This window comes from Myotis myotis, unplaced genomic scaffold, assembly GCF_014108235.1.
Source record: "Myotis myotis isolate mMyoMyo1 unplaced genomic scaffold, mMyoMyo1.p scaffold_m19_p_5, whole genome shotgun sequence".
NCBI classification, from domain to species: domain Eukaryota; kingdom Metazoa; phylum Chordata; class Mammalia; order Chiroptera; family Vespertilionidae; genus Myotis; species Myotis myotis.
Genome location: NW_023416357.1, coordinates 99829278 through 99841862, shown reverse-complemented (window position 1 = coordinate 99841862; position 12585 = coordinate 99829278). Strand labels below are relative to the sequence as shown.

Here is a 12585-nt window from a genome sequence, read left to right as displayed (position 1 = left end):
GAGAAACAGAAACTTCTATGTAAGAGACATTGATTGGTTGCCTCCCGTATACACCCCGACTGGGCAGGGGATCGAACCTGCAACCGAGGTACATGTCCTTCTCCGGGAATCGAACCCATGACCCTTCAGCCGTGGACTGATGATCTAACTACTGAACAAAACTGGCCAGGGCCATGTGTGTGGGTTTTTTTTGTGTGTTTTTTTTTTTAATTTCAGCTACAGAGGTATCCCGTGAGGAGCAAGGGGTCCCAGACCTACACCAAACCCTTTAGGCCAGGGTTCCAGATTAGGAAAGAGAAGCCCGGTAACTTCGGCTATAAAAACCAGCGGGATTGTGTCTCAGTGACACGAAGGCTGCTGGAGACCCAAAAAGTTCCTCTTAAATGGCCAGTGCATGGACTTACTCAGACTCCTCACTCTAAGCTCCAGCGCTGGGACAGTGGCTTGGGGGTGGGGGGTTGGGGGCGGTGGAGAGAGAGACAGGTACATACAGGGAGGAACTGGATTGTCTGGCATTGGGGCAAGAACTGGGGGGTGGCTTTCTTCCAGACAGAGGTGCTAGCAGGGGTCATTATTCCTATGCTGAGACCTCCTCTGTTGCAGGGCTAACTGGCAGGCACCACATCTGAGTCTCCATCAGCCTGGCCTACACTGACTCTGTCCTGGGATTCCCTGAGACCCTGCCCCACCAAATTTGTAGCCCCACCCAAGCTGTTTGGAGAGGCTTTTCCAAAGGAATGGCCTGCCTCAGGCTTCAGACTAAGATCTCTTAACCATTTGTACGCCATAAGCGTCAAAAGACGCAAGCGGCAGACATTTTGAAATTAAATTCAAAATATCGTGGCGTGTGGGGATGGTTTCCAGTTAACTGGTTAAACAAGCAGCAGTTGGTGTCAGTGTAGCTCCTGCCTGGGGTTTCTCAATAAGAGAGCCCAGGCCCGGCAGTAACAGCCTATCTGTAGACTGCTCTCAAGCTCCTGCCCGGTGGCCCCAGGCAGTGGCTGACTTTGCACCTCCCGGGAGGCCCAGAGCCAGTGCACCTGGTGGACAGCTTCACACCATACAAGATTACAACTCTACACATCACAAGCGACACACTGAAAAGGAAGACTCAATGAGCATCAAAGCCCCATTAAAACAAGTCTTGCTCCACAGTGTCAGCTCCTGCACAGCAGCTCTCCCACTGTAGTCACAGCTGGTCCTTCCTCACAGCCAACTAGCCTGGGGATCAATTCCTCCCAGTGATGCCAACAACAATCAAGTACAACAAAACTGCGCACACAGCCCACAAAGGGGCACACCTAGAGTGCCCAGCTCAGGGGACTGGGGAGGCTGAGCCACTGGGCCCTACAGGACACCTATTATACAAGGCCACTCTACCAATTCCAGGAGACATAGCAGCTCTACCTAATACATAGAAACAAACATAGGGAAGCAGCCAAAATGTGGAGACACAGAAACATGTCACAAATGAAAAAACAAAAGAAACTCCAGAAAAAGAATAAAATGGAGGCAAACAAACTACTAGATATAGAGTTCAAAACAATAGTTATAAGGATGCTCAAGGATCTTAATGAGAGTTTCAAGGGACTTCGTGAGATTTTTCAAGGATCTTAGTGAAAACAAAGACATGAAAAAGGACCAGACAGAAATTAAGCATACACTAACTGAAATAAGGAATAATTTATAGGGAATCAACAGTAGAATAGAGGATGCTGAAAATCAACTCAGTGATTTGGAATATGAGGAAGCAAAAAACCCAATCAGAAGAGCAGAAAGAAGAAAAAGAATCCAAAAATATGAAGATAGTATAAGGAGCCTCTGGGAGAACTTCAAGCATACCAACATTTGTATCATGGGGGTGCCAGAAGGAGAGAGAGAGCAAGATATTAAAAACATATCTGAAGAAATAATAACAGAAAACTTCCCCTACCCAGTGAAAGAAATAGACTTATAAAAGTCCAGGAAGCGCAGAGTCCCAAACAAGAGGAACCTGAAGAGGCCCAAAGACACATCATAATTAAAATGCTAAAGGTAGCCCTGACTGGTTTGGCTCAGTGGATAGAGCATTGGCCTGCAGACTCAGGGGTCCCGGGTTCGATTCCAGTCAAGGGCATGTACCTCGGTTGCAGGCACATCCCTAGTGGGGGATGTGCAGGAGGCAGCTGATCCATGTTTCTCTCTCATCGATGTTTCTAACTCTCTATCCCTCTCCCTTCCTCTCTGTAAAAAAATCAATAAAACATATATTTAAAAAAATGCTAAAGGTAAAGATAAAGAGAGAATCTTAAAAGCAGCAAGAGAAAAGCAGTTAGTTACCTACAAGGGAGTACCCATTCGACTGTCAGCTGATATCAACAGAAACTTTGCAGACCAGAAGGGTGTGGCAAGAAATATTTGAAGTGATGAATAGCAAGGATCTATAATCAAGATTATTCTACCCAGCAAAGCTATCGTTTAGAATTGAAGGTCAATTAAAGAGCTTCACTGACAAGAAAAAGCTAAAGGAGTTCATCACCAGTATTACATGATTAGTACAAGGGCATTCTCTCTCTCTCTCTCTCTCTCTCTCTCTCTCTCTCTCTTTAATATATAGTTATTGATTTCAGAGAGGGAGAGAGATAGAAACATCAATGATGATGGAGAATCATTGATTGGCTGCCTCCTGCAAACCTCCCACTGGAGATCAAGCTGCAACCCGGGTATGTGCCCTTGACTGGAATCAAACCTGCGACCTTTCAGTGGGAGGAGAAGGAGGAGGGAGAGGGGGAGGGGAAGAGGAAGGGGAGAAGAGATAAAAAATATGAACAATAAAATGGCAATATATACATATCAACAATTGAACCTAAAAACCAAAATACACAAACGAGGAATCTAATGAACAAAATAAACTGATGAGTAAAATAGAACCAGAGACATGGAAACATGGAACAGATGGATGAATCTCAGAGGGAAGGGGGTGTGTGGGAAGAGATTAACCAAATAACATATGCATTACCTATGGACACTGACAATAGGGTGGTGGAGGTCTGGGACCGGGTGGGAACTGGGTGGAGGGGGACAATGCGGGGGGAGAAAGAGGGAACATCTGTAATACTCTCAACAATAAAGATTTTTTTTTTAAGATGACATTTGATTACTTTTATTTCTTTGACCACCATGAGGCAGAACATCTTCCCAAGTATTTATAAAGTATAAGCCTGCTCTTGTGAGTTGCTAGTTATACTAGTAATTATCCTCCGGAGATATGGAGGCCCAGAGAAAACAGGACCTGTCTGCGTCACATAGCACATTTACTAGTATATTAGGGCCAGAATGAGTCTAAGACCCTGAGTGACTCTCCTACCCCCCACACCCAGTAGCAGATGAATGCAGGTGAATTCCAACAGCACAGGATTGAGATTTAAGAACAGGGAGCAGCAGGCCTCTAGAGAACATCACAAAAGGTCCCCCTTCCAGGCAAGAGCCACTGCCAGCTCATCAGGCATCCTCCTAATGCAGTGATGGCGAACCTATGACACACGTGTCAGAGGTGACATGCGAACTCATTTTTTTTGGTTGATTTTTCTTTGTTAAATGGCATTTAAATATATAACATAAATATCAAAAATATAAATCTTTGTTTTACTATGGTTGCAAATATCAAAAAATTTCTATATGTGACACGGAACCAGAGTTAAGTTAGGGTTTTTCAAAATGCTGACACGCCAAGCTCAAAAGATTCGCTATCACTGTCCTAATGGGAGAAAAAGGAGCCTTATAAGGTTTGACTGGTATCTGTGGGAAACTGTAACACACCACGTCTGTTGGAATGTGGGCCAGCACCTGCCACAAACTCCCATTCTCTGTCCATCTGGGATTCCTCTGGGGTGCCACCACTGTCTACCACGCAGCCCCAGCTTACTGGAGGACTAGCCAAGCCCTGGGATGCTCTGAGCAGGCCAGGAAGTACTGCACTGCACCAGCTGAGTCACCGGAACACCTTTTGGTTCTAGCAGAGAGGAAGTAGCCTGGATCCAACAAGTCCCTCCATGACCAGGAAACACATGCACATGCACACACACACTAGGTATCCCCTCTGAGGATGCAGGCATGGCCTGCTCTTTCATCGAATTCTGTTGTCTCCCAGAGCACAAGAATTCTACCATTGTAATGATGGTACACACAGGGCGAAGGTGTCCCCCAGCCCTGAGCTGTCCTCTGTACCTACAGCAGGAGCTGCTACAGGCCATACACACTCGGAACATGCACAGGGACGCTCCCACTCCAGGCACTGACCACAGGCACCAGAACCCCTTCTCCCGCCTCTCTCCTTGGGGAACTGGACCCTACTGCTCCTCTGTCTTCTCCCCTCCCCTTCACATCCACACTCATCCTCTAGCTACCTTCCTGAACTGCGGCAGAGACAGGGGTGGGCCCTTTGATATGAAGGAGCGATTTCTGAAAAACGGCTGGTGAAGATTTCCAGAATTCAAACCCCAGTTCCCCACCACCTGCCTCCCATTAAAAAGCCAAATGTGCATTTCCACAAACCTCCATTGTCTAAGGTGCAATAAAAACTACAGGAATGAAATATTTTTAAAAGTCACGCCTGAAAGCCAAACAGTTTTTCAATAAATGCATACTACAAAAATTAGTTCTGCTGGTGTGGCTCAGTGGTTGAGTGTCAACCCATAAACCAAGAGGTCTCTGGTTGATTCTGTCAGAGCACATGCCTCGGCTGCAGGCTCAATCCCCAGTGTGGGGGTGCAGGAGGCAGCTGACCAATGTCTCTCTCATCAATACTTCTATCTCTCTATCCCTCTCCCTTCCTTTCTAAAATCAATAAAAATGTATTTTTTTAAATGCACACTACACAAATTTATGCTACAAATACAAAGGTGGCTTTGAGCTTTTAGCCCCTGCAACTTCGCTGTTGGAAAGATGCCCGAGTGTGGGCTATGAGAGGCTCCCATCTGCGGGTTTGCAGCTCCCAGCAGAGGAGAGCAAGGCCTGGTCCTGGGAGGTCAATGAAGTCAACTTGCAGCGCCAGAAACCCTAGACAGGTCTCTCAGCCTCCCATTTAAGTCTCGTAGATATGAATTCTGTAGAAATAGAGAACTGTCTGAAAATCTTCACAAGTTTATCATTAAACAGAACCGGAATTCTTCTGGAGGCCCAAAGGACTTTACACAGTATACCCCTTTGCATCCTCTGGATTTTGTGGATGCAAAGGCATTACCCAGTCAAAATAGTAACACAATAGCCCTGGCTGGTTTCCTCAGTGGTTAGATGGGTTTGATTCCCAGTCAAGGGCATATACCTCAGTTACAGGCTCCCATCCCTGGCCCCAATCGATGTTCTCTCTCACACTGATGTTTCTCTCTCCCCCTCTCCTCCCTCCCCTCTCCTCTCTCTAAAAAAATCAATGGAAAAAATATTCTTGGTGAGGATTAAATAATAAAATAAACTCCATCAGAACAGAGCAGGAGACCCAGCTGACTGCTCAGCAGCTGACCAGCCCCCCAAGCGGCACACAGGTGTGAGGGCACAGAGATGGGACACGGGCTCAGACTCCACCCTGCCTCAGGTTTCATGAGCACCCAGCTCTTCCTGACTCACCCATGAGCATCGGGGCAGAGGTGTTCTCAGTGAGCCGGAGCTTTAAATGAGAGACAAGTTTTAAATGAAGTCCTTGTGTAACAGCACTGGCACACCTGTCCAAGGCCCACCGACATGTAGCAACCATCACACCCGATACAGGCTGAGAGGGTAGTGTGTTCCAGGAACACACTTCTTTCAAGCTTAGTGGGATTGCACAAGTCCAAGAAATATCACCGAGGAAGGACCTGGAGGGCAATCCTCACACCACCGTCAGAATCAAGTCAACATTCCCTGGGCGCAAGCATGAACTCAGTCCTCAGACCAGCCTGCAGGTGGCTCTTTGGCATCTTCATTTTAGAGAAAGTCAACCCAACTCAGTTACAAGCCCAGGGTCACAGAGCCTTGTAAGTCAAAAGTTTAGATGTTTTCAAGGGACTCCTCTGAGCCTTCAATTCCCATTCACCTGTTCGCAGGCAGTTCTGGGGATGCTGGAAAATATCTGTTAGCACTAGAAAAAAGTGATATCCTGCTGCCCCAACCCCGATGGCTCCTACTTTAGAAGCCACTGCTTCCCAGGGCCACTCCAGAAATGTGTGTCGGGCAGAGGCTGGGTTTCTGGGGCTTTTAGGATCTGACAAAGAAGATCAATTTCCCCTTGACTGCATTTTCAGGTTGAGGCTCTGCCTGGAAGAAATAGTCCAGGGTAGGAGGCAGCGTGGGATGAGTTAGAAGGCTCAAGAATCTAGAGCAGTGGTTCTCAACCTTCCTAATGCTGCGACCCTTTAATACAGTTCCTCATGTTGTGGTGACCCCCAACCATAAAATTATTTTCGTTGCTACCTCATAACTGTAATTTTGCTACTGTTATGAATCGTAATGTAAATATCTGATATGCAGGATGTATTTTCATTGTTACAAATTGAACATAATTAAAGCATAGTGATTAATCACAAAAACAATATGTAATTATATGTGTTTTCCGATGGTCTCAGGCGACCCCTGTGAAAGGGTCATTAGACACACAGGTTGAGAACCGCTGTTCTAGAGTATACACTGTGAGCCTGCAGCTTCCCCATGCTGTTCACTATAATTCACATCACCGGCCTTCATTCTTGAGGGGATCAGCAAGATAACTTAGGATGAAGAGGGCCACAGGGTGAAGTCCCAGGGGAGCTGGGGACAGACTTAGCCGAGCCTCAAGGGATAAGGGGATCTTGTGTCCAGGAGAGGGAGCCATGAGTGGTCTCTGGGACCCTTATAAGGGAGGGAGGAGAGGGTGGCCTTGCATGTGCCCTTTGGTCCACTGGGGGATGTTATGGAGACCACTTGAGGCCCAATCTGTTCCCTGCACCCACAACCAAACACAGCCTAGCACCCTCTGTGCTTTTATGTAGGAGGGAATTATTCCAGTCACCCTAAAATGAGATGAAGCCTGCTTCCATGTCTGTCTGTGGACCCACTACCTGCCCACTCCCTACTGCAATCTCATCTCACCTGCCCAAGGGCATAGGCCTCTGGGCATGGGGGTGGGGCAGGGCAGTTCGGCCAGGCACAAGGCCAGGCACTTTCTGCAAAGCCACACTCTCCCCACCTTCCCTCCTCAGTCCAGCAGCCACTGCAGAGCCTAGGGCTTGCTCAGTGCTGATCTGTTCCAGAGTGGAAACTTCTGCTTGCACCCCAATATTGGAAGCCCAGCGTCAGCCCCTCTTTCTCTGGAGCCCTCATACAGCTCCACCATCAGCATCTGTCACAGAGACTAATCAGGCCTCATATACACAGAGCAGCTCTTGAGTTTCTTCCAGCTGAGCTGGGATGGACCTAGTGAGGATTTTCCCAGGGGTGAAGATGCAAATGATGTTCTGACCTCCTGCTGTGGGTTTTAGGGTTCGTGGTCATGAAACTAAGTAAAACTGCTTTATTACCTATGGGGCGCGGCTACAGTGTTTGGACAGGTTCAAGCCTCGGACTGATGAGAGGGCAGGGTCCTCTCGTGGCCACGTGCAAGTCCCAGCTGGAGGGCAGGGCCCTCCCAGCACAATTATAGCCAACGGCTGTGGTTGTAAGCTTGAACCTATGGTCCAAACACGTAGCCCCACGTGCCTTGTGATAGAGTTCGGGTGCATGTAGTTAAGTGAGGTTGGAGCTCACGAGAATGCTGTAAACAACGTGATCACGCCCCCACTTTGCCTCGTGGCATCTGTTATAAAATAAAGACACGGCTTGTGGGCGCTGGCGCTGTCTCCTCATCAGGGAGGCAGCGTCCCACTGAGACCCAGCTATTATTCTCTTGTCTGTCTTTCCTTAATCCTTTCACACCCCCCCCACTCGGGATCACCCTTGGTCGTGCTGGCGTGGCACAATTACCCACCACCTCAACCCCAACCCCAGGCCCTGTCTATATCCACACAATACTCACAGCAGCCACTGCGGAATGTGACAGCTCCAAGGAAAGGATGCAGCCTTCCAATGTGGCGCCAGGATGGCAAGAACCCAAGATACCTCCCTCCCATTCACAGAGCAGCAAGGATTTGTCAGTCCACCAGTTAATGGGCAAACAGAGAGAGCATGGAAAGAGTATGGAGCTCTAGAGTCAGACAGCCCTGGCCTTGAATTGTGTGAATCATGGACCCTCCCTGAGCCCCAGTCTTCCTGGGGACCTGGGACTAGAACCCCTGCCTTCTGGCTGGCTGCGTGAGAGCAGTGACACTTGCCCAGTACCTGGCAGACTTGCTGTGCAGGGGAGAAGAATCATTTAAGGTGAAAACATGTCCACTGAGGTAATGAATTGACAGTGACATTAAAAACCTATGACATTAAAACCACTGATCTGTGTGCAAACTTTGAAAGGGTGAACTGTATGGTATGAATTATATCTCAAAAACAAACGAACAAAAAAACCCAAAACCCACACTAGTTCTCTTTGTGCATGCTCGATATAAATGAAAGAGATGGCGAATCTTCGCCTCCGTAATTAAAGCTTGACAGAAAGGCAAGAAGGCTTTCCTTCATTATGGTTTTTTTTTTTTTGCATAATTGAAAACAAAGCTTTGAAAAGAACACAATTATAGGATAGGTCAGTGAGGGGCAGCTCTGATTCCTGGTGACACAAGGAAAAGGGGCAGGGTCTCCACCTCCTGGTGCCCAATTTCAGCTGCTCTCTCCTCTGGGTCTCCCCATTTCCCCGAGAGGAGTTCAAAGTATAAGACCTCTGGGCCCTGGGAAACACTTCTGGCATTCTGCTCTGCTCCCAACTATTCATCACTCACTGCAGAGAACGCTGTCGTGGATCCAAGGCCAAAGCCAGGCCAAATGGCAGCCTAAGGCTGGGAGCCCAGGCAGGCTCCCGGTGGGAACTGGGAGGACCTGGGCCCTTGCCAGCAGGATATGCTTCTCACTGGCTACAGCCACTGCTGCAGACTTGATTCTATAGTGTAAACTGTCCTGCACACTGCCATGTGGTTCCAATCCTGCCAGTCCCCCCGCCCCATCTCTTTCACCCCAGACAGGACCTGTAATGGAAACACACCAACACCCCCTTCTTGAGGAAGGCCCAGCCTGAGAGGGTGGGGAGGGGCAGTTTGAAACTGAGACCCATCTACACATGAGTGGGTTCTCCTGGAGGACTGCGTGAGGACTGAGGACGGGCGACCAGAGCTTTGAAAACTTTCGGTCTCAGGAGCCCGGTTACACTCAATTATTGATGACTCCAAAAAGAATTTGTTTTGTGGGTTATATTTATCAGTATTTACCATGTTAAAATAAAAAATGGGTAATTTTAAAAAATACTTAATTCATTAAAAATAATAAATTCATTACATGTCAATATAAATAACTACTTTCTGAAACAAATTTAATGAGAAGATTGGCCTTGTTTTACATTTTTGTAAAACCTTTAAATGTCTGGCTTAGAAGATAGCTGAGCTCTATCTGCTATTCTAGCCAATCTGTTGTGATATGGGATTTTGATCCAGGCTCTCACAGACAAGTAGTTAGAAAAGGGAGGGGCATTTGAAGAGCCTTTCAGATAATTGTAGTAATTCTTCGATACCATACTCAAATTTGACAAGTTTCTTAAAGGTTGTAATATGGAACCTGAATTCTCAACAATGATTAAAATTCATTGGTCTACCTTCCATTGTAATGGATATCTTACACATGCATGGTTTGGTAAACAGCATGCATGGGTCACTGGAAAATATTAGTTCACAAGTATGAGCCCTGGTCATGTCGATTTAGCAATGTTGACACATTTCATTATGTAATATCCCCCTCAAAAAGCTCACATTGTTAGCATCCCCCGCCAATCTCCTCAGCAGAACCTAGCAGGAAGCTCTCAGTTCAGTGGTAGATACAAGTTTTCCAAAATTCTAACTAATCCTGTTAGAAAGGTCAAATTGTATCGTTGGCAACTAATAGAACAGTGATGGCGAACCTTTTGAGCTCCGCGTGTCAGCATTTTGAAAAACCCTAACTTAACTCTGGTGCCATGTCACATATAGAAATTTTTTGATATTTGCAACCATAATAAAACAAAGATGTATATTTTTTATATTTATTTTATATATTTAAATGCCATTTAACAAAGAAATCAACCAAAAAAATGAGTTCACATGTCACCTCTTACACGCGTGTCATAGGTTCGCCATCACTGAAATAGAATAACAAATCTGTCATTTGGCAACATCTACAAAACAAAGGTGAGTGGTTTTCCTTAAAGTAGCAGGCTCACTGCGTTCATTTTCAAGAAAATGTCTGCTAAATCCTTAAGTCTAAATAACCATAGTATGTGTGTCAGTTGTTCTCTTAAGTAAATATGGAGCACAAGGAAACAGCTAGTTCATCAGCTCACAACTCAAACTGCACCTGTGCTTTCCCTAAAGGCAGGCGGCATACTTCACGTGTGTGCTCTCTGTGCACCTCACACTTCATCACACAGAATATTAAAAAGTTGTGTACTCGAGGGTCAAGATTTAATAACACTAAAGATTTTTACTGCTTTTTCTTAAATGAAACTGGCGTGTGTGTGCATGCGCGTGTGTGGTGAACACAATTACAACAATGACTGGAAGGGTTTGATGCCACTGCCGTGGGTGGAGCTCAGCCTAGCTGTTATTTCACTCCCCCACTTTGCACACCAATGTAATAAAGGGCAACAGAATAACATCTCAATGTTTATAAAAATAGAAAGGTCTCAGGAAGCCTCCAGGAAACTGCTCCTCACCTTTAAAGAGCCTGCGCTGTGCTAGAGGAACCTCACAGAATGTGAGGCAGAGGGACTCACTGTCCTGGTGAGTCCCTGAGCCTGCTGCTGTGGCACCAAGGCCCCACCCCAGGGATGCTTGCTGCAATGTGCAAGGCTTTAAAGGAAGCAGCAGATTAGTTCAGACCCAGCTCCACCACTTTCTAGCTGTGTGACATCACCAAGCCTCAGTTTCCTAATTTGTAAATGGGGCACTCATGTTTACTTCTCAGAATTGGAGGAAGGTTTACAACAGTGTATGCAAAATGCCCAGAGCAGCTCAGGGCCTAGCACACAAGAACACTGAATAAACAACACCTGCTATCGTCATCATTCATAGTGAATGACTTCCAACAGGAAGGAAAACAAAACAGGCACTGGAGCCTCTGCCAGGGCAGCTTCTGTTCCCACAAAACGGGGATCCTGGTGTGCACTCCCCACAGGATCCTGGGGGACTTGTAATCAAACCCAGCCTGCTCAGCTAGCCCAGAAGAGTTCATCTGCTGCACAGCCAAGTGGAGGCCACGTGCTCTGTGGGGCTCCTGAGACAAGTATTGGAATGGAAGAAACACTAGCAATCCTCCTACAGGGCCTAAAACACTAGCATCACTCCTTTCACTGCCTTGGAGCTCCATGGTCAGTGATGCCCTGGGAAAAGTACTCTGCCCACAGATCCTGGGCACCCACCTGAGATGCTGGTGGGAGGAGCTGCAGGGCTGCATTTCTCAGGATGGACTGGCCTGCTCCTGCCTCTCCCCAGAAGGGCTCACCCTCCCTGCACCCATAACACCAGGATGCCAGCTGGCCTCAGAGGGACTTCTCTGTCCCCAGGAGGCAGATTCTAGGTATCTAGCCAGGAACAGGGCTTTGGGCTTTGCTGGGAAAACTGAAAGGCAGCTACCATCTGCTGAACAAAGGAGGCACCTACTGCTCTGAGAGGAGCAGAGGCCCAAGAGGGAAACCAAACACTCTCCTAGGTCCCCTGGGTCTCTAGGGCCACCCAGAGGACGGGGTAAGAGGAGCATACTCTGTCTCTGCCAAACATGCAGACTCATCCCTTCCCAGGAGGCCTGGCCCACACATGACTTCATCATCCACACTCCACCTGCCCACCTTGGAGGCTGCATGAGAACTGAGACATGAATGTGATAAGCCATGAAAGACCATGTAGTGTGAGATGTCCTTACATGGTGTTAAGATGGAAAAAAGGCCTTTCTTTTTCTTTGCTGTGGCCTTTCACAATTTATGAGAAGCACCTGGTAATTAAACCCCAAGACTGTTAGCACCTCTGATTCAAACAGCCACTCTGCTCGAACTGCAAGACAAGTTACCCTCAGGGCTACATTCTTGCATCCCCGCCCCCCCCCTGTTCTTTTTTTTTTTTTTTATAACAACTCAAGGATAATTAGTAAAAGTTCCCTTCCCCCCTTCCTCTTCAAAACTTTTACTCTAAACATGTTTTACAGGTCTGGAAAAATACTGATAAGACACCTCCCTAGGACATCTGCCCCTGTCTGACTGTCTCCTAAAGAACTAACAAACTGCAACCACTTTGATGTCTACTCAATTTCAGCCCCTAAATCCTCCTCTCTTCCTTGTCACCTAGCAACAGCAGCAAGGCTTTACAAGAGCAGGCTGCTGTTTATTTCTTGCCTTTGTATTGATTTGCAATGCACTGGCTCAGTCCTCATTGGGTAAGTAAAATAAACTTCCTCCCTTCTTTTAGTTGTGAATTCTTTCACAGCCTGAATCACCAGCCAAAA

The 12585-nt window shown here is 47.0% G+C and overlaps 1 protein-coding gene across 7 annotated transcripts in view; it reads right to left on the bottom strand.

Moving 5' to 3' along the window:
* Window positions 1–12585, bottom strand: part of CDIP1 (cell death inducing p53 target 1) — a 31452-nt gene that overhangs the window by 6498 nt on the left and 12369 nt on the right. Inside the window, exon 1 of one of the 7 annotated variants that reach the window (XM_036308568.1) lies at window positions 5602–5620. The exons of the other annotated variants lie outside the window; for them this stretch is intronic. The gene's annotated coding sequence lies outside the window, so the exon portion shown is untranslated. Of the gene's footprint in view, window positions 1–5601; window positions 5621–12585 lie in introns of those variants that run through there. 7 annotated transcript variants of the gene reach the window in all.